The sequence below is a fragment of the Tinamus guttatus genome, unplaced genomic scaffold (genome assembly GCF_059628265.1).
Source record: "Tinamus guttatus ecotype Peru unplaced genomic scaffold, ASM5962826v1 Tinamus_guttatus_pri_ptg000696l, whole genome shotgun sequence".
Classification (NCBI taxonomy): domain Eukaryota; kingdom Metazoa; phylum Chordata; class Aves; order Tinamiformes; family Tinamidae; genus Tinamus; species Tinamus guttatus.
The window spans coordinates 81467-104382 of record NW_028289230.1 but is presented as its reverse complement, the minus strand read 5'-3'; the positions used below and the strand labels follow the sequence as shown (position 1 = coordinate 104382).

Sequence of the window (22916 nt, the reverse complement as noted above, 5' to 3'; positions counted from 1 at the left end):
TTTGACATTAATGGACAAAATCCCTGATTGGTAACAGCAGTGGTTTTTTTTTTTTTTTTTTTTTTTTTTTTTTAGGTAGTATCAGAGTATGCATTCTGGAAATTCAGTTTCTGTAGCTAGTTATTTTTAAACTGCACCTTGGCTATGGATTCTTGCAGGTTAGAAATTCTCTTGCAAAGCATTGTAAATCCTCCCTTGCAGATCATGTAAATTTTGTCTGAAAAGGAGCTTTTCCCCTTTGATGCTGCTTTTCCATCTGTACTTCATACAGATACTGAACTTTCTGCTGTCACTGCTGCTTGCTAACTAAATTTTCCTCTAGCACTGTATTGTTCTTCTCCCTCCCTATTGATTGTTTTACTTAAGATCTGAACCGTTTTATTGTGGATTTTCAGGCTGTCTATTTATTTTCTGGTGCCTACAAGCCAAGGTTTTTTTTTTTTTTTTTTTTTTTTTTTTTTGCTTGTTAGTTGTAGTTGTGCTAGTTTGTGGAGAAAAAATCACTCTTAAATTTTAAGAGTCCCTTAAGGCCTTGAGATGCTGAAAATGCTAGTCTGCAGTTTCAAATGGTAGAGATGTAATGCATTTGTTTGATTGCTTGAATCCCATTCTATTACTTTATGGCAATTGCAAAAGTTAATGAAATATTTAACAGGAATTATGAAATTACATTGGATCTTTGTAGAAGAAAGTATTCCTATGCTGGTTCATAAAATGGGATCACCCTGGTCTAAAATGATGACTGCTGGATCCTGAAAATAGATGCAGAAAGAATGCAGAATGGATGGGTCTTACCCAGCCTGTGGAAGCTGGAGGGCTTCACTGAAGAAGAGGAGCTAGAGATAAGAGCAGAGCTAGATGCAGGCTGGGCAGGGACTTTGTAGGTGGAGCCGTGCTGATTTATAGCAGGGTATGGGAAGCGGGGCTCACCACATTGGTACATTGGGACCCTTTGCAGCTTTCTGCTGCCCGCCAGGGCCAAGGGGAGCTGTGCTCTAGGAGATGTGCAGTGTCTGGCCTGCCTGGGAGCTGTCTCTCCCCTTCTCTGCTGCTCCACGATGGCGGGAACCTTCTGTCAGGCACATTAGAAATGCAGCCTCTGACTTAGCAGCATCAGATGGCTTGGGGATTTGGATGTGAGCCTGCCTGCCATGTGTGTCTGCTTCCCCTACACATGGAGCAGGGAACTTCCAATTTTGTCTACAAATTGGAAATCTTGCTTGACGAGCACAGTCAGAATTGAAACTATGGGCCATGAATTGCAATAGGTTGAATGCCCCAGAGCTTTGCTGGCCTTTGGCACTCATCATTCAGCTACGTGTCGTGTCTGACACAGGAACACGACCACTGACAGGACAAACAGGCTGGTATGTTAACAGCCGAGGAGTAAGGAAGCAGACATTAGATTCTTCCTAATAAATACAGCGGGAAACACTGTGAGGGGAATAAGCAAGCAGATTCCTGGTGAAACACTGTACTGAGCAGAGCATCCGAGTCCCAGCAGGAAGAAAACAAACTGAAAGTAGGGCCAGCCTTATCCAATTCTATTTATAACTGAGCTGTGCTTCTTCACACGAATCTGAGTTTCTGAAGCATGAATGATGCACAGGCCTCGGGCTGGATCCTTGCCCTGCGTGAATGTCACTCTCATGGCCATACGCTCTGCTCAGCTCAGTACCGGAGTCACTCCCAGCATCATGGAAATGGGTTTTGCCTCTCAAACTATCCCTTTTTTCCTTCTCAAAGGGGTGTGTGGTGTGTGGACGCAGTGGTGCAGTGGGTCTGATTCTTCTGTCTGCCGGTCTAACCCTCTTGAGTTCATTGGCATCCAAGGGATGGTGTGTGGGGCAGTGAGCCCCAGAACACAGCTGTCAATGTGTAAGGCACTTGATTTACCTGTAGGAGAGTGATTTTTTTTTTTTTCAAAAGAGGAGTGTTTATAAGGCTAAATATGACATGGGAGTTTATTTTATGTGAAATCTTCAGTGGTGGTGAACACCTCTGCTGAAAGCTTCCCTTAGTGATAGCCATGCTGGCTACTCCAGGAGCTCTCTTGCTTGGTAGAGGAACTTTTTGAGGAGCAAACATAAGGAAGACCTGTAGTAATGCTTGCAAATTGCTATATGCTGTTAGAAGGAGGCATCTGTAAATTATTGGACCATAAGTTCACACTATTGTCTGTAGCAGGAGCAACCATCTCTCACCGGATGAGCATGCTCTTTCCTTATACCCACAAATAAAGCCATCAGGCAGCCCATGAGCAGGTAGCTGATGGCCTGCAGAGCAGTCCTGCTCCAGGAACATCCAGGGTCTCGGGGACCTGACCTCTTTAACAGCTCTTGCCCTGCACCTTCCCTGCCAGGGTGCTTTGAGATGCTTTGTTTCTGCCTCCTGGATATTTGCTTGGAAAGTTATTGTCCTGCCAAATTGGCTGCCTTGGACACTGCCTAACATCTTTGTAAATGCAGAAGTTGTCTTCATTTGAGTATCTATCAACTGTTACCAAAGCTGTAAGTCACCCTGGCTCTCCTAACTAGCATGCTTATTATCAAGAAAGTTGTGTACACAAAAAGACAGTAGATAAAAATCATTCTGTGATTCAATCTACATCAGAATAAGTCCCTAATTCTGCTGCAGAGAGGATGGTAGGGAGTATTTAGGGCTAGAGTTGTTCATTAAAGATGCATTGAAGGAAAAGAGCAATGAAGGAAGCATGAACCAGACCGAAAGCTATCGGGATCCTTGAACAGTTCGTGATTCATCAACCGTCTAAACAATCTCCTCTCTAATGCAAATAGTGCAGCCAAATATTTAAATATTACTGGTTCACCTTTAGGAAGATGTACTCATTGTAGACCTTATCTCTTTAATGGTTTCTATCATGGGGACAAGTTTACTTCCTAAGCACATAGAGCTGATCCATTCTGTCATGTTGCATGATTTTACAGTAAATCATCAATATATTTTTCTACAGAGATCAGAATAGCACTGAGAATTCTGCTGTGCTTATCTTTTATCTGTGGATTGCTGTCATAGCTGAAACATTTACATTTAAAAGAAAATCTAGATTTTCAGATTAGGAACACTTTTAAGTGGATTTATTTTTGAGTGTTTTTAATTTACATATATATATATATGTAAATTAAAGTAATTTTATTTATATCTCTGCATCAGCTTTTATTCACTCTTATAAGACTTGTCTGTTACACAAAGCAATCTCATCTATTGCAGTGAATGAAGCAGTCACAGTGTGGTTGAACTTGACATGCAGTAAACTCATGAGACCTGAGACTGAATTTAAAATCTGACTGAACCTTCATTTATGGAACTGGAGAGCTGTTCCTGAATCACAGAAATGAGAACTGGCAGAGTCTGTGAGAGGAGAGTCCCTTTCCTCCCAGCCAGGGCATCACAGGTCTTGCAATATCATTCCTGAAGTGCTTTCTTCAAAATGAGACTGAATAATGTAGCTGTCTTCTCCAGTACTGAACAAACTGAAGTCATTACCTTGTATGTCTTTCATGGTACACACCTCTTAATGCGTGTGAAAAGGATTTCTATCTTTTCCCCAGCAGTATCACTTTGCTGATTCCCTCACCAGCCTCTGATCGTTTTCTGTACTACTGCCCCGTAACCAGAAATTCCCTACTTTGAACTTGTTTATATGTTTTCTTCTTCTGGTCTGTGGCACTCTGCACTTGTCTTTACTGAATTTCACCTTGTTTTCAGGCTGTCTCCAATTTGTCAGGGTAAGTTTGAGTTCTAATTCTAACAAAATCCGCTCCTTCTCAACTAGTGGCATCTGCAAATATCCCATACGTTTTGCAGTTTTGCAAGTTGCTATTAAAAATACTGAATAGAGCTGGACCCAGGACAGTCTCTTGTGGGGCCCCTCTAACAGATGTTTTTTCCAGGGGGTCAGGAAATTGCTGGTTATTACTCTTGAAGATTCGTTTTTAAATTATTCGTCCACTTCATAGTAATTACATCTAGATCTCATTTTCTTAGCTTGATTCTGAAAATATCACAGGGAGTATGGCTAAAGCCTTACTAAATCAAAGGTAAATCATATCTGCTGCTTCCCTCTAGTTCTTTAGACCCATTGCCCTGTCAGGGAAGGAAATCAATTTTGTTTGACAAGATCATTTCTTGACAAGCTGTATTCACTGTTTCTTCTTATCCTGTAGATACTTATGTATTGATAACAACGTTTTTTTTCCAGCTCTCACATTCAGAGTTAGGGTGACTGGTCTAAAATCTGGTAACCTATCTTTCAAGACAGTCTTTGTTTTGGGTTTCCTGGGGGAGTTATTTGCTCCTTTCCAGTCCTTTGGGATCTCTCCTGTCTTCTGTTTCTCATAGATAATTGCAAATAATTAAGAGATTGATTCAGCTGCTGCCCTAAGCACCCACGGGTGAATTTCGGCAGGCCTGGTTAAGCTGTATGTATCTGTCTTAACTCAGCATTCTGGCCTTAAAGTTAATTTTATTATATGTCTAGTCACAATTTATCTTTTCATGCAGGACTGCAACAAAGAAGGCCTTGAATACTTCTACCTTACGTGTGGTTTCCAGTGGGACCTACTTTATGTAAGCGATGAACAGAGTCCTAACATCAGAGGCTCAGAAGAACCTTTCTGTGACATCTGCTGTCCTGGCTCCTCATTAGGGGACCTATAGGAGCTTCCCATGGCTCCTTCCTTTCTGCTTCCCAGATTTACATTTGGCAGGAAGCTCAGACCAACAGGCAGCCAGGGCACAGCCAAATCTTCTTCTGCCATATGGCCTGTCAGGTGGCCAAGGTGCACTCAGGACCCTGGAGCTCCCTTTCCCCAAAGTATAGACTAAAGTATAGCTGAAAAGGCAGGTTAACTGGGCTGCTCTGACCTAGAACTTGGAGCAAGCAGTCTGCTCTCAATTATCAGAGCTCTGTAAGATCTTCATTCTTGCCCTGAGTCAAGTTGAGTCATCTGGATTTAGCTCAGTCTTACATTCATCCCAACTAACCATGATGAGGAGTGAGGCTTTCTATTTTCCTTCTTTCAACCTACATGCACATAGGACAACATGTATTTCTGTCAAAGTTAGCGTGAGGGACCCCCCACAGTTGAGGGTGAGGCCTGCTCCTCACCATTAAATCTTGCTCTGCCTGTCACTTGGGATGCATAACCACTGGCACTGCTGTGACTCTGCATGTGAGTGAAGTGACCGAGTGAGTTGGTGTTTTAGGGTCTCTTGTGACAGATTTCATCAGAGCAATGTGTGCTCCCCCAGGCGAAGGCCTTGGCATCCCTTTTGATAGCTGGCTGGTGATCCTCAGGAGGCAGCAGGGCCCACTAACAGGGCCAGGCTGATGAGCCTGATAAAGAGCAAAGAATAGCTGGCAGAATGCTTGATGCAGGATATCTGGGGGCTTTGTTATATAGGTGCTAGTTTGTCTCAGCATCAAAGAAGGAAAAGCTATTCGCTCCAGCAAAACAGAAAGTCAGCGGTCTCAGGATCAGCTGATGGTTCTAAGGGACTTTCACCACAGTGGATCCCTTGGGCAAATAGCAGATGCAAGTGATAAGGGCAGGGAAATAAAGAAATGACACTTTGTCATTGACAGAAGAAAAAGGATGTGAAAAATTTCTTCTCTGCTGGTAATGACTCGATGCTTCCAGATGCTGTTCAGCTGAGAATAGCTGACAGGAACGAACAAGAAACATTTGGATGTGATAGAGGGAAGAAATGAGAACTGTTTCTTAGCTCAAATCAAAGATGGCAGTAGGGGAGTTCAGGAGAACATTTGCTCCAGGAACACAGGAGGGGATAGCCCAACTCCAAAAGAAATGACCGGCAAAGGAATTTATCTTGGATCACCACTTCAGGACAAACCCTTGATGTGATGCTGAGACAGCCTATGACATCTGTAGATATGTAAAAACAGGATATCAGCAAAATGGAGAAAGTATTCTTGGACAAGTGCAGCTAAAGACAGCTGAAGGGTGATTTACTTGCTGTGTTTGGGTGTCTCCTCAAGAAGCAGATGTTTGTCAGTGGGAGGCCATGATTTAGGTCTTGCTTAAAAATCTTTGGCTTCTGTATGAGAGAGAGAAGTATCTGAATCTCCCCATCTATCTCATGTGCTCCCAGGGTGTGATTAGGTAAGTAAGGTTCATGCTGCAAAACATCTCCTGGCTCTCTGGAGGGGCTGGGAAGCATTTGCATTCCCGTTATTCACAGATGGGCTCCTCTGTGAGACGGTGACACAAGTCAGATTTGAAGCCAGATGGGTGAACACCCTGAACTGTTGTGCTCAGACAAATGGCAAGCTATCTGAGAGCAAAGGAAAGGCAAGAAGTGCAGAGAGCACCTGATACCTAGAGCTTTTTAATGAATTATAAGGGAACTCTGAAGTATGGAAACAAAGATATGTATATATGGCTGAGTAGTAAACAAAAGCGTGAAGGAATAGGAACAAAGCTAGAAGAGGTGAAGGTGCAAAATGGGATATGATTATCATGGATCATAAAAGGGAAGAGAAAATATTTAGGAAGTACCTTAGAAGCTAAAGGAATGATGAATAGAGGCCCATAAGTAAAGCAAGCTTTCAGTTAATAATGAGTAGTATGAAGAAGGATAAAATATTTGATGCTATCCATATTGTTTAACCTTACAATAAACATCTGAGACTGAGAGACCATGGCATGGAAATGGTGCAGGGCCTAGAAACCAGCATGCAGACAATTCACCCAGGCTAGAGGCATCCTAACCAGCTGTGAGGACTCAAAGTGTGGATGATGGAGCATGCAGTGCATCAGGCTACACTCAGGCCTGTAGTACAAACATAGCCAAGGAAAGGAGCATAGGTCCCAAAGGAACAGAAAAGTGAAAAAATACCTTGGGAAAAATGGTATAAATGGACCAGCTGACCAGCCAGACCAAATTCTGGCACAACTGGCAAAACCATCTGTAAATGTCTAGATAACAGAGTGATTCAGTGAAGCTGAGATGAATTTGTGCAGAATAAATTGTCAGGCTAGTACAATTTCTTTTATTTCTTTTGTTTTAGAGAAATGGGCATCATGAAGAAGGGGAGGCAGTTGAGGTTATCACCTCTATCCATCTTGCCTTGACTAAAGCTTTTGATCCAGGCTCACACAGTGACATTTTTATAAGCAGAGAAATATAGATTAGATAAAATAACCATTAAGAGGTTGCTCAGGTGGCTCAGGCAGTGTGCTCAAAGAACAGTTATCCAGGGCTTGCTGTCAGACTGTGAAGATACTTCAAGTGAGACCCTCCAATTGCTGGTCCAGCCTGTTCTTATGATCAATACTTTCATTAACAACTTAAATTACAGAATAAGGAAGCCCCCTTGGGAGGACAGGGCACTTTGCTGGATGAAATTATGTTCAAAATGATCTTGATAAATTGAAAGAAAGGTCCACAATCAATGTGATGAAATTCAATAAAGACAAGTGCAAATACTACATTTAGAAAGGGGAAATGAATGCATGGATACAAAACAAGGCATGGCTGGTTAGGCAGCAGGGTGCCAGAAGGGGGATTATGGCAGATTGCAGCCAATGGTCAGCAGTGCAATATTGTTGAGAGACACGTGCTGTTCTGCTGTGTTAGCAGGAATCTGAAATGCAGGAGGTTGCAGTCCTGCCTGCTCATGCCTGGGGGAGGCTTGGCAGAGCGTGTTTCCAGCTGCAGAGAAGGGATGAAGGACAGGAACAGGAAGGATGAAAGCTTAGAGAACAGGATCTGGAAGGAACACTGGAGTAATGGGGTTTGTCTGAGAAAGAAGAGCAGTGACACTATAAACTTTTCTTGTCCTTTCAAAGACTGCTTCAAGGAGGGAATGAACGAAAGAGAGATGACAAGGAGTAATTGGCTTGATTTGCAGTAAAGGAGATTTCCCATATGTAGCCAATGCTACAATGCTATAACAATAATAATATAATAAAGTCATCACACAAGAAGTGCCTGTCATTGGAGGCTTATGAGAATAGGCCAGATGAACTGTCAGCAATGGTAACGGTGTATCTCGCCTTGCATCAGAGCAGGATAGAGGTCCTCTTTGGTCACCTCCCACCCAGACAGTGCCATGGTGGCTTTGCTGAGGGCCACACGGATTGCCAGGTTGGCATTGGGAGGAATTTGTCTCTAGCTCACATTGGCAGGGACCTTCTTTAGCAGCCCAGAGAGATTGTCACCTGCTGGAGTTGTCTGAGCATGTCTTACCCAAACAGTTCCTAGAAGGGGGTCCTGGAGATTCACTAATACTTTTGTGTCTCCTCCTCTTTACCTGTGACAGATCTTACTCTTTTAAGCGCTGAATGACCAGAACTCATTTCTTTGACTTAGGACAGGAGACAGTCGAGTCCTGTTACTCCAGCTCCAGCAAAGGGCTCCATGGAAGCTAATTAACAAGGACAGAAGTAAATGCTCAATAGTCATCATGCATCTGTTGTGTGTTGCACCCTACAGTTTGGCAGATTGAGAGGCAGCTGGAGGGATCTGTGTTTGCAATAGCAGGTGTCCCCTTACGAGAAAGCAGCCAAGGCAGCCGCATGGTGGGGATTGTTTTGACCAATTGTATTTTGCTAACGTGGGGGACTAGTGGCCGCCACACCATGAGAACTGATCCAGCATTATTTCTTATATAGAAATGACATCAGAAAGATAGGAATTTTCAAATCAGATTGGACTAATCTCCTGCCTTGAACAAGAGCCACTACCAGCTGCTATCCACAAAGATGATAGTATTCTCTTGCCATGAATTAGTGGATTATTGCCCTGCTAACCCTATGTACATAGCAGCGAACATACAGATTTCTACCTTTATGTTTTTATGAACAAATACAGATTTGCACAGTCTTACTTCAAAAAAACAGGCTTCACAAAAAGAAGAAAGTGCTAGGCTCTTCTCACAGTTACCTCATAGCACTGAGTTTCACAGGCTATTTTTGCACTGCAAAAAACAGTCAGGTTAAAGAGCAGTTTTCCTTGATTTTATTGCAGATCCCACAATGATCTGTCACAGCAAGTGACTTGCACCATTATGTTTACTTGTCTCAGTTCCACTGTTTACACACACTTTCCTTTCTCATATGGTTCTTTGCTTTCGCCATATCATAGTTGAACTTTTTCTTTGAATTGTATCATGCAGCTAAAATCCCAGGATCATTATCATAAGCTTCAGAAAATAAATAACTTTCCTACCATATGCACAGTTGCCTAGTGCTCTTGTCAAATGTGCCACCTCATACAGCCTGGATATTGCTAATGACAGGAGGTTATGCCATGTTCACAGGCCTCTGGGAGGAGAGAAAAGACCAATTCTGAACAGATGCCCAATTTTATTGCAGTATCGTGAAGGTTAATCACTCTAATAAGTGTTCATGGTATTCAGAGATCAGGAGAAAAGAAAATCACAAACACTATTAAGGTGTCAGAGGTGTTGAAGGCAAATTGAAAGAATTTGTTGACTTCTGTTGACTGATTTGAATTTAGGAGCAGGAGTGTACCAAGCAAATCAGCCCACTTGGCTGTTTGGGGCAGTTGACCCCAGCTGTCTGTGCAATGCATGAGGTGAAGTGGTTTGTTAAATCTAACTGAGAAGTGATGGTAAAAGACTCAACTAGATCCCCACTGGGGAGAGTCCTTGGAGCGTGCAAATGCTGGGGAAAAGGTCTTCACCAGCTTGCTACAGCAGGTTGTGTTAGTGTGGACATGAGGACTCCAGGCAGCATTCACACAGTGGGATCAAGGAAGGACTCCAGCGCTTGGGCCTTCATCTGCATGTTTTCTGTTGCTATGATGGGCTGTTACTTGGCTCTAGCTCAGGAACAAAATGTCTACATTGTGCTTAGCAAGAGCAGAGCTGGTGAAATCGGCTTCAGTTGCCTCTGCCCAGCTTGAGCACATGTCACTAATGAGAGCCTGGCTGTGTACTTTGATGGTAGCTGTGCTGGGCCTCTCTTCAGAGAAGACCTCAACCAGCTGTGATCTAAGCATCTACATCGTGTAAGTGGGGCAGATGGTGGCTTTAGGCTTAAGGATGGGCTCAGACCCATACTGACTGCAGCAAAGATGTGTGTGGCCTGCAGTTCTCTTTCATGTGCATCTTGGGTTATTGTTGGGTTTAATCTGGAGATTTCAGATACTGGGAATCTGCTTTTCCTCTGGTGTGGTCCTGGCACAGTAAAGGATATTGGGACACTTTTGCTAACTGCTCCCAAGCTTATATAGCAAAATCCTAGCATTGTCTTTTCACAGAAGATACTGCCTTGGGAATTTGCTTCCCTTGCCTCAAGCCAAGTTTTTTATTTGAAAAAACATTTGGGAAAGTAGATAGGAGGGACATGAATTGAGAGAGAGATATGTTGGATATATGAATAGAAAGATCTTATTGTCAGACAGGTTTAGAGTGACATTAAAAAAAAAAAAACCTTCAAATTTGAAACATAATTTTTATGTGCCTCACATCAGACACCTGAGACCTGTGTTTGTAACCAGTTCTTCTGAACACCACATTTCTCACTTTGAATTAAAAATCCTCACTATGCTAACCCCTTCATCTGAAGCACCCACTGATGACCATCACTGTCAGTGCTGGGTCATGATCCCAAGAACACATTTGTGGAATAGATATCCAGCACATTTTATGCACTATGGCACTATTCCAGCCTTGGAAATCACTGTTCCCTATGTGTGCCACTGAACTAACTCTTACTTCAGTAGCCATTTTATTCTGGGCTGTATTGTTTTGTGCCGCTCCGCTAAGGTAAGATAGCAGAAGGAACCACTGAGAACCTTATTATTTCTCTGGTGCAAGGATGCTTAAAGATATTTGCTTTCATGAGACTCTTCGGTTGTTTCTCATGGCCGTGTTACTGGTATTTTGATTCATTCTCAGATGGATTCCCGTAAAATTTTGTTTTTCCTTCCTCAGAACAGCATGTTCTAGGTAGGAAACTTGTTCACTGGAGGATTAATTACTCTGTGGTGAGTCTCTTGCTGAATTTTCATGCTCCACAGGGCTTCATAGTATAAACAATTTTCTAAAATAGAAATAACACTATTTCTCCCAAGGAAGTAGTATCAGGATATCTAATCTGTGTAATTAAAGTATATGAATGCTGCTTATTTTCTGGAGTAGGTTCCAGGTAAATAACTGGTCATAGATGGAGTATTTGGTAAGCACCAGGATAATTATGTCTGTTTATCACAAATGTTTTTTAGGAAAATGTATCTGCATTTAGGAAAATGTAACTGCCTGCAAGGGCTTGTCTGCCCCTCACATAGGGACAGAAAGCTAATGTGATGTGGGCTGACTGAAGGGTAACCACGTGGCACTGTGCTTGGAGTAGTTAGCCAAATGGAATGGGGTTACTTTGCAGAGAGAAATCATTTACCTGTGTAAGTGTCCTGCTCTGGAGACCATTGCACTACCCACTAGCACCGCTATTTGGAGTAGGCTCAGGGATCTCTGAGAAGGCACTGCACTGTAGTGTCTAGTGCTATGTGGCTCAGATGCCTCAAGAGACCTGTCCTCGATAGCAGTGCTCCTGTTGATGGTGGGCAGATGGTTCTGAATTAGACAGAGTCCTCAGATGTGGGACTCTGCCCTCCCACCAGCATCCCCGCAGGAGAGTCGGAGTCCCACACCTGAGTGACAGGAGCCCTGCCTGTGACACTGCCTGTGGAAAGCAGGGAAGTGTGTGTGGAAGCTATGAGATGCCCAGCATCAGGCATCTTGGGTGAAAACCACATCCTCCTTAGGAAGGATGTGAGAAGACACTGCTGAATGCCCAGGACTCTGTTCTGCTCTGCTAATGCTGCATGCCCAGTGCTGACTGGGACTGTTTGCTTGTTTTAAGGTCAAGTGGCAAAAAGATGACATGGACAACAACTTGAACTTCTTTTCTGTCTCCTTAGATGGGTGGATAGTGTCATGGACGTTAGTTAAGGTAAGCAGTAGGTGGCAATTTCCTTTTCTAGACAAACTAAAGCCAATTGCCTCTAAAGTTCAATGATGCACTAGATTTATTAGTATTTATAATGAGTCAGGTTTGAAAAGAAGTGGCAGCAATAGATTGCAGGCGTTGCTGGTCTCCAACTGGTCTGGGGTTCCATGTTAAACTTTGAAATAAGCAGAACCAGCCAACTCCTTGCTCTGAGGCTATCCTTCATCCTGCCTGCAGCTGCAGACCACAGAACAGAGATCCATAGGCTTGGAGGTCAGAAATCATTTTCCTGCTTTGCAGCTGCAGGAATTCAAGATGAGTTCTTGCTTCAGAGCAAGAGAGAGTCCTGGGAGAGTCACCCAGAGACAGGGCAGAATGATCCAATTTCTTCTTCACCTTCAAGACTCCTGCTTCTAAAATGCTTCCTGGAAGATTTCAGTTCAGAATGAGAGTTGGAAGGTACAACCTCCTCCCCAGCTCTGGCATGACATTTCCTGCTCTTTGTTTTTTTTTTTTTTTTGTTTGTTTGTTTGTTTGTTTGTTTTTGAGCACATGCATTGATAGAGAATTAACCTTAATGTCCCTAAATGAGCCTTAGGTTTATGTCTCCGAATCTCACTCTATTTTTCTCTGCTGACTAGCTGATCTAACACTTGAAGATTTCAAATCTTGTACCTCGCAAATAATTGAATTACCCTAAAATACATGGAGTTCAAAATGCAATTATTTCCCAGCAAGCAAAGAAATTTATTTACATCCTTGGGTGCTCATTTTTTTCAACTATTTATACCAAGCTGCTCAAAGGTTGTCTGTTCTGAGCATTTTAGGCCTTGCCACCAAGGGCAAGAGTTCATGTCTAACTGTATGTATTTTGTCCCATAGTTATACAGGGAGAGGGAGCTCCTTGCAATGAACACAGCAAGAGAATGCATTGATTATTAGTTCCTTTGCAAACTCCTCCAGGTTCATATATGCAACTTTAGGTACAAAAATCTCTTTTATAAATCCTAAATCCCTGTCCCACATTAGCTCTCAGAGCTTCCTAGGCAGGGACAGGTAACTACCAAGTGAACATCAGAAGATCAAGTGGGTAATACGAACATCTGGATATAGATCATGCAGTTAAATACATCAAGTTAAAGTGACTTAGCAAGTTACCCCTATCATGTGAGCCTCAATAACAGAGTGTGCTCAGCCTGCTCCACTTAGGAGGTGTCACACTTTGGAGTAAACTTCAGAGAAACGCCACAGTGGGAAAACCTAAGAGTGTGCAGATGGACTCTGATGGCAGTTCACCTGGTAGAGAGCCTTTTGCTCTTATTTCTGTCATTTATCTATGCTTAACTGTGTTTCTACATAATTAGCTGTTTATTTCTAGTCCCCTTGAACATGTTCTATACCTACTTAACTGTCCCTGGTGTGAGTTTTGAGATCTGCTTAGCACCATGTCATTTCTACTCATTCCTTGTACTTCAGTTATAAGCTTGGCCACACTCTAACCATGTGGAAAGCTCTGTTTTATTAGATTTTTGATATTTTTTTAAGGTGAAGTTAGCAGAGCTGTTATGTACTTAGCAGGCAAGGGTTGAAAACAGCACATTTTTACAAGCTGACAGCTTTTTCTTGGGCTGAGATTGACAGGGAAAGCCAAAGATTGAACCAAGAGGGTGTTTCATTACCTGTGGTTTTGTACCCAACAAGGAGGAATGGCCAACCAGCTTGAACTCTGGATAGTTTTACAGAAGAATGATCTCTGATTTTTATTTAGAATCAAATTAAGGGAACTCCAGATCTTCTGTTTGGAAAAGCATAGTACAAATATGGAATAAATGAAGGAGAGCTTCATTAATCTCTTTGAAAGGACCATCCAGAAGTAAAGCTTCTTCAAATACTGATAACACTTCCAACACTGAGAGCACAAAGCAAACAAATTCATTCTTACTTCCAGCTGGAAATTTGGCAGGTCCCACTCCAAATTTGCATAGAATTGTTGTCAAATGGTAGCTAGGAGCAGCCCATCAGCCCTGACCACAGTGGCTGTCTCTGTTAGGAACTGACACGATCACTCTGGGCTCCTCTGTTACTTGAATAGTAATGACTAAAGGGAAATGGGCAGCTGCAAGGCCTAATTCACTAATGCTTACAAAGTGCTTTGCAATTCTTAGGCAGAGGCAACGTGTTATTGTTCAGTGTTCCTGGAAGGCCAGGCTGCCGGCAGGCTGTTTACCCAGAGGAATATGTGAATGGCTCAGGCGATAAGCAGCCCCTGGATCAGATGCATTTTCCAGATTGCAACGCTGGGTACAAAATAAAAACAGCACAATGGTCCATGCAAGTATGATCCCTTGCTGAGCTGAGAGGCTACAAAAGCAGCCCAAGGAGGAGGCCCAGACCAGGTAGAGGTGCTGTGAGGGATCTTTGAAGAAAGGCCCCAGGAAGATGCATGTTTAGAGTAACAGCCTTGTAGACTCACAGAATCATTATGGTTGGAAAAGACCTTCAAGATCATCAAGTCCAACCGTAATGTTGTTTATGCTTCTATCTGGACAAACTTTGACTATGCTAGCACTCATATGGGCAGTCCAGAGCACAAGTCTGATGAGCAGAGGCTCTACTAGACACTCTAGGTGCATCAGCATGATTAGCTGTGGGCAGCTCCAAAGTTGCTCTTTGGATGGGGCTCACATGGCCACCAGATACAGCTTGCATGAAGGCAGGTGCCCTCTGGAGAGCCGTCAGACCTTGGTGTGTGAGCACCCTGCTCAGTGTGTCCTGACTGTGCTCACAATGGCCAGAGCAGGTCTGTGCGGATGGGCAGTGAGCGGCAGGTGATATGTGCTCTGCTCCTGGGCACCTTGGGCACTGCTCTTTCCAACTCACACATTTACCAGCTCGTATGACCACTTTTTTACACATCCCTTCTGAATTTAACGCACATTCTGCAAGAAGAGTCACTAACAGAAGGAAGGTGTCTAAGGCTGAAGGAGTCTGGGCTGCTTCTCACCTCTCGCACATAAAAGTTACTCCCCCAGAATTACCCATCAGTGGCAAGGGCACATGGATATGCAGCAGTGCAAATTAATGAGAAGGAGGTAAATTATTTTTTACAGGTTTTGAACTTTCTTGGAGCTTCTTTGAATTTATCCCCAAAAATACACTAAAAGTGCCACAGCGTTGTCTCCTCTGAATTGCAGTACCATGTAGATGTTCACAGGGTCTTTACCCACCTTCCCTAACAAAATTTCCTGGGATTGACTTTCCCAAGCAGAATCTCCTTATCCACCTGCGTCCTGCTCTGGGCTTAGGGAAGCTATAACCTGATTCCATGAGTTAAAAAGTTATGTTTTGTTCTCACAGTACTCCAGTGGGAAATCTGCAGATTCATGAAAACATCCAGTCCTCAGCCCACACTGCTCACTAATTTAATCTTTAGTTCTTTGTTCTTTTTATCAGCCCCAGGGTATTCATATATTCACAACTAACTCCATTCTGCAGCGGTATTCTAATTCCCAAAGCTAGTCTAAGAATGGATCTTTGCCCTCTCGTTGTTTCTTCATACTCACCCATATTGTATCTATTCTATTTTCATCTGTATGTTTTTTTTCTGCTGCCTGGACTGTAAAGTCTTTGGGACATAGCATTTTTGCTCTGTGTTTGCATTGCACCCAGCACAGTGGTGTCCTGGCCTGCAGTGAGAGCTCTTTGGAGCTCTTATGATAACAATATAGGGTACTTTTCCCTTGGGGGAGCTGCTTGCTAGACATGTAGTTTTCATTTGAATCCCAGAGCCTCCAAGCCTGTGAATAATGGGACATTCAGCTGCTCTGATAATAATAGGGAGATGATAAGAATCAAGGACCAGCCAGGTGGTAAGTCACTATCCCTTAGCAGAGGAAGTGTGTGGTCTTAGTTAGCCCCATGGTGATATGCAATACCCATCTTACAGCATGCAGGATGGTTTCACTTACCACTGTGATTTAAGCTAACAGTAGCAACCCGCACTTGAAAATGTTGACCAAAACACTCTACCAGCTCAGGTCATGTGCCTGCATGAGGTGCTGCAGTAGCCCTAAGCACCAGTGTGTAAAAGCATCAGGTTCCAGGAGGTTTTATGTAAAAGAGGACATTACTAGGCTGCCAACTGCAAGCATGAAGGGACAGCTTTTTAAAATTCCTCCATAAAATTTGCCATTTTGAAGTACTGAATATCTCTGTATTGTTTCTGTAAAGCCTGTTATGCATGTAGAATCTCCTCTGCCTGCAGAATGAGCTGGTTCATACAGATGTCATCAAGCTGTCAGTAGAAGGAGCAACGATGCAGGGGCCAGAGGGACTACAGTTGCAAACGCTTGGTAGGAACCCAAGTCCTTGCCATGCTGATCAATTACTGACACGAAGTCTCTAATCAGTCATTTCAGAGAATTAAATTGGGGTAGTGAGTTGCAAGGGAGCTAAAGAAATGTTACTCCTCCTTGCTTTGATTATGTAGTAGGGCAAAATCTGTCTGGAGCAGAAGCCACTAATTGAGGTCAAGGTTTGCTGTTTAAATCTGTCTTTGCTTGAAGAAAAGATGAGCATCCATTCCAAAAAATAAATGTCTAGTTTTGCTGTGAAATCTTAGTATGGACAAGACATAGGGCTTTACCTTTATTTGTCAAAACTAAATCCACTTTTTTGCTCCTACCAGACATTGGTCTGGACTAGCCAAATCAAGATGAAAAGCCATCTCTCCTGTGCATGCTTCTTGACTGGCCTGTGGTGGGATATAGCTCATCTGACTTTTGCTGTTTAGATTTCAGCATCTACTCTGAGCCAGCTGGCTGGACTCCCTCTGTAGAAAGTGGAGACAGTGCAATACTTCCAGGCTGAATCCTCTCATCTTGCCCCTCCTATGTCTGAGATAGGATGGGATGGGTCAGCTCTGGAGGCCTTAGACTGCACAGGGAGCCTTGAAAAATCCCTTATATCCTGTAGAAAATACCTCTTTTGGCATGAAGCAATGGCCTGGGTTTGCAGAAGGCACTTGCTCTGCATTTAAGGATCACCGTCTTTCTAGGCTAATAATTGATAGGTAATGTATGTTGGTGAGAAGTCTTTGCTCTGCCACACAGTTTGGGAGAGACCAGCTAAAGCAGTACAGTGCAAAACTCCCAGGGGCTTTGAGATTATTGGTTAATGTTACCAGGCAATAGATTTTCAAAGACTTGCCTTGAATATTTAACAATCTATTTAAATGTTAAAAATGCAGACAGCATTACTGGGTTGAAACGACCTTAACAATTCCTTTGTGGTTTTCTTTTTTCTTTTTTTTTTTTTCCTAAACATTTAAGACATAAGGCTGTTTTTGACTGCCTTTGCAAAATGTTCTCTGCTTCTGAGTCTTGTCTGCTTGTCCCTGTTCCTCCTCTGGTGTCTACCCTGATGTGGCTTCCCTGATGATCAACATCCCCAGATTATTGCAGCACTCCTCAGATACCCCATCTTCTGCAAGGACCCTCCTATCACCACCATGTCTGCTCTTGGATAGAGGGTCTCTAGATGCAACCGCTCCCCTTCCTCTGTGCCCAGCACCTTCTCCATTAGTGATTAGTGTCCACTTACCTGCTGATACCTGCATGCCTGATGCCCCTGGAGCTGCAGGTGTGTGTGGCTTCCCTCTTTAGTGCATTTGTCCTGCAGGCAGAGCGTGATGAAGGCTCTGAGCTCTCCAGTTAAGCATGAACCTCGCTCCTGAGAGGGTTCTCGGTACTTAGTGCCCGTCATGGAATGTCTCTTTCAATTCTGCCTTCTGCTTCCTGTGGCTTTTCTTTTAAAATGGAAATGAGATTGCAAGTTGGATTTCTTGGATAATGTTGCACCTGCCTTGGGAGTGGAAGCCCAGAGATCTCACAGAGTCACAGCCTGTTGTGACTGATGCCTGTATAAAACACAGGTCACAATGTTGCTTGATTCAGGACTTTTGAAATCAGGTAGGGGTTTCAGCACCTGGTGAAAGATTTCTTCATGAATCATACCTGTTGCTTTTGGCTTTATGGAAATGAGCCTGCTAAATGGCTTCTTAGCTAAGGGTGAAAAGGACACAAGGAGGCATCATATGACATTTCCTCTCTGGATGCTCTTAGGCATAGGAAATCATTTATATTTTTGTGAAAAACAAGGAAGCAAAAAAGATCTGTTCTTCACTAATCTGTTAGAAGGCAGACCTAATCCTGATGACTCTTACATTTGTACCAGGCATTTAAAATTCATAGCAGAATGAATCCCAGTTTTGGGACAAACACTATTAACATTCACTGCTTCCACCATTGCCTGGAGAATGCTGCTGTCCTGGAGCTCCACAAAGGTGTCAAGAGCAGTTGGACTCTTGGAGACCTTAGGGACTTTCAGAATCAAAGACAGAGACTAAAACCTAGCGGGAAGTTTGGTGCGACTATGTTTGAGAATGGGAATAAAAGCAATGTATGAGGGCAGAGTGCAATGCTGATGTCTTTTCTGTACCTAGCAGCAGCCTAGAAGTTACGCAGAAGAGAAGTCTGGGTTTGAACCAGAAGCTGGTGTCTCTGGAACCGTGGGAAATGTTTTTGAAAAGAAGCTCTGTTTCTGAACAGCTTTGTTATCTGTTTGGGTGCCTGAGGTTGACCCCAGAGAGCAAGAGACATTGTCCCTCGGGTGCCATTGCCTGCAGAGGTCACCTGGCAGGCACTTCTAATCACAGATCCGTGTCAGCTCTTCATGGAGCTCAGGGTTACGTTTTGTATAGTCTGAACTCCCAGAGACAGCCTCAGGGTTCCACAGGCTTCAGATCTCCTCACTAACTGATCCCTGGCACCAGTTGGAAAGGCAGCTCACACTAATGGGTATGGGGCAGGTATAACTCAGCTCGAACCTGTTCCTGACCTGCCATACAACTTTCTTTAAGTCCATTCACCCTTCTCCTGGTTCCCTTGTTCTCTTTGTCTATGTTTTCTTGAGGACAGGAGCAACTCAGGAAGTGGTTCCAAAGCAACAGCTCTGATTTCTGCTGGGGGCATCTGGCTAATAAATCGCTTCTGAAAACCTTGGCAGCGTGTGTGCGCCATAGGCAGGGAATGTGTGCAGGGCAGATGAACCCAATCTCTTGTCTGACAGTTCTTTCTTCTGTTAACAGGCTGTGGGACATCATTTGATTTTCACAAAATTCTCATTGGTACTGAAGAAGGGAAGATCTATAAGGTAAGAATGGTTTATTTGTCTCTTGCTTTACATTCCCTTGCCATCACTCATCTTTTAGGTTCATCATCTGGACTGTTTGTTCAGACAGCAACAAAGTACAACTTCAGAGGCCAGGCCTGCCCTCAGATCCCTATGGTAAGCCCAACACCACGTAGAGCCCCAGAGGCCTGTGAGGAGCATTCTGTACAGACCCAATTAAGACCTTTTTTGCAGACGTTTTTCATGTAGGCTGCAACCCAGAATGCTGTTCAGATTGCAGCTGTGCGAGTGAGGTACCAACTGATCAGAGCAGGAGTTAAAAGGCACCGATCCTCTGCCCTTATGGCTGTGGGGAAATGGCAGGAGAAAAATCTCCTCTCTTCTTTTTAAACCTGTTATCCTATGAGCAATGAGGCTAATGAAACCTTTTTTTCCCCCATGGATTGGTGTCCTGCAGCCCTCTCCTTCCATAGTTACAGCCTTGGACCTCCTCTGAGCCCTACATTCCCCTTGGCCTCACCTCCAGCTTTTCGCCATCTCTGATCCTTCCTCCCTCTGGTCACCCTGTGCTCCCCCATTTTAATGCTTGCAATACCATGCTGTAGCCCTTGTTTTGCTCAGATACTGTCAGCTACCTCCCTTCCAGTGTCCACCTGCAGCCTGACACCACAGTACCCGCTGCTGGCTGGGAGTGCTTGGCCAGCTCCTGTCAGGTGGACAGAGCAGCAGCTGAGTTTGATTGTCCTTCTCTGGGCTAGGCACTGCCTGGGGTTTGCACTCTTCATGACCACCTCTTTTTATGAAATACATAAGATCTCAAGATAGCCAAGGCCCTTGTACCACCAGCTTTGACTGAAATTGCAAGTAAGGTCAAAAGTTGTTTGGGAGGAGAGACAAGCAGACAGCAGGTCACAGCCATTGTGGTTTCTTAAGAAACCAAGCTAAAAATAGAAAGTTTTGAGCTCTGTTGTATGTAGCCTTGCAAATAAAGCCAGTAACAGCTCATGTTACTCATAATAGTTTTGTTTGTGCAGGATTCCTCTCAGCTTGTTTTGGGGCTCTGTTAATGTTGTAGCCACAGCCCTTCAGCGAGGGGGAACGTCCCATCAGCAGGGCTGACTCGCAGAGCAGAACTGGCCAGCCCTCTCTAGAGGTGGCTGTGAGCTCCCTCCCCATGTGCCCCTGCAAAACAGAGGGTGAGCGGAATGCTCAAGTTTGTGTATTCACCAATAAGGGGATTTCCCCACAGTCTGGCTGAAGAGCAGGACAAAGGGAGGGGAGACTGAGGGGACAAAAGAGCCATCTGCCAAGAGCTGGGGGCCTTTACAAAGGAGGGAAATAGGGGAATTCCCTCACATTCTTCAGCAAGGGGGACAAAGGAGTCAGGTGACCTTAGGTGAGAACAGATGGCAGGAGGCAGGAGTTTGGTATAGGCGGGCCGGGAAGGCTGTAACTTCTGAGTACCTTGGCCAATGGGGAAAAGGAGAGGGTGTCCCTCGGTCGGGAAATTAGGATAAAAGGGGGGCTGTGTCCTCCAACAATTTGAGAGACCCCACAGGGATATGCCCGGTGGACTCTCCCTTTATTCGAATGAAGTTTTAGGACTCCTCTGTCTCCTTTTTGGACATTCAGTTCCTGACAGCGAGATTTTCTGCACAGAGGGGAAAGAAAGAAATAAAGAGAGAGAGAAAAAGAACCCAAATAAAATCCCATTCTGAAATCAATATCAATCATTTAGGCAAGACAAAGTTAGTAGATATGTATCCCTTATAGAGGGACAATGCTGATTGAAGTCCTTCCTTCTGCCAGTCTGTGAGACTTTCTGAGTTGAGTCACTTTCCTTTGACAAGACAGACACAGAGGGAAATGGGAGAGATGGGGATCTGGGGTGAAGGACGATGGGGGAGGCGAGATGGCTTTTTGCTGATGCTCTCAGGATACAAAGCAGCTGTTCAATCACAGACAGATGTTCGGAGCTGGCAGATCACCCACAGTGGTTGGCACCCTGGGTATTGCTCTCCAAGCTGTTTGGGTCCTGTCGTAGCTTGTCCTGACAAGAGGCAGTAATGAACCACACGTTCAACTTTGTGCTTACACACATGAGGGATGTCAGTGTATATGACTGCATATGTCAGTCTTAGGTGGGGTCAGTCAGTAGCCATTCAGGAGAAATGTTCAGGCTGACATTCAAGGGAAATCCTCAGTGGAGCAAGATTGAATAGGAATAGTTTGGCAGGGTTTGTATAGACAAGGCTGTAGGTCTGCCTGCCTTGGATCATCTGCAGTGAAACTATACTTAGGATGGAGTTTTAGCATAAGCAGTGAGCCCAACAATGAAGCCATTTAGGCATTTAGCTACTTCTTGGGTGGACAAACACAGAGATACCTCTTACATTTCTCTTAAATCTGTTACATAGGAACTTTACTTTTGTTAGTGTTAAGGCTAATTTCAGGGTTACTGACAAGAAACAAAACATTCTTGTAGTATTGGTGAGCATTAGAGGAATATTGGACCATTCTTGCTTTGTGTAGCGCTTGCATATACAATGCAGGTGTTCCCGTAATAAGGGAACAGCAGTCCTCTACCAGACTGTATGGGGTAAGTCAGGGAAGAGGAATCTCCAGTGTCTCACACAGCAGGTCTCCATAGTACCCACAGAAACAGGGGGAAGAATGCCTGGGCCTTCAGTACCCCAAGAGCCCGTTACAGGCAGTTTCAAAAGTTTGAGGATCAACAGGTCACTGCTGCTGCAGACATTTTGCCTGGACTGCCACACACCTTCCTCGTTGCTCTTTTTATTGAAACACGGTACATCTTAACCCTTTGCTGGAGCTAGCTTTGGTCCGCCTCCCAAAGCCTTGTCCCGCTCTGCTGCTGAGGGCAGTGACAGTCCTGCCATCCTCTGGGCTGCTCTCAGGCTGTACAGCTGCCCTGAGCTGCAGTGAGCTGCTCAGGTCTCTGCAGCACTTGCCTGTTGCCACGCGTATTGAGTAAGAGGGACAGACTCCTTATATGCTGTACAAGTCAAGGATCAAGCACAGGCCATATTATAGATGATTTATTAAATAAATTGAAAAATGAATTTCAGAAAGGCATTTTTTTTCTCAGAGACAGGGCTTGCCAACAAATAGCATGATAATGTGTTGATTCTTTAGCTGCGGAGCAATTATGGTGATTTTTTTAAAATGGTTTCATTAATAGTGTTTCTAATGCCAAGTAATTGTTATCTTAATTACACACAGGCCTATCTATTGCCCTTTTACATAGAGGACAAACTGTTTCTGCATTAATTTGATTTTGTAATGCAAAGCTGCCTTTTTGCATATCTCGCTGTTGAGGAACTGTTTAGCTCTGTTATAAGAAATGATGGTCCTTGATATTCAGATTGAGATGTTGTTGTGACTGTTGTGGCTCTGATCAAAATTACTTCTTAGTCATTAGGACTTCAACAGAAAACTTGTGAGGAGATTTGACATGAAAGATTTTCAGTCTTAGTGAGTTTGTCTGAGAATGTAATAAAACTCAATGAAAAACTGTATAGAAAGGAAAGATGGTTTTTATTTTAAGCAAAACTAATTTCACTCACTCATTCTCTTACACCAAGATATTTGTACCTGTGGTCTGGCCAGGATTTCTTGTGGTCATACAGAAGGCAAAGGATGGCGGTTGTTGAATCCTCTTCACCTCATCCTGGGTTTTCCTTCATTGGCAATGACAGGTTGAGTTTTGGACATGCTCTGACTTCCAGTGCCCCTTTAGGA

General features: G+C 43.8%; 1 pseudogene; it reads left to right on the top strand.

Annotated features, from left to right (window-relative positions):
• LOC104578877 (dynein axonemal intermediate chain 1-like) overlaps nt 1-22916 on the top strand; it is a 118020-nt pseudogene that overhangs the window by 85037 nt on the left and 10067 nt on the right.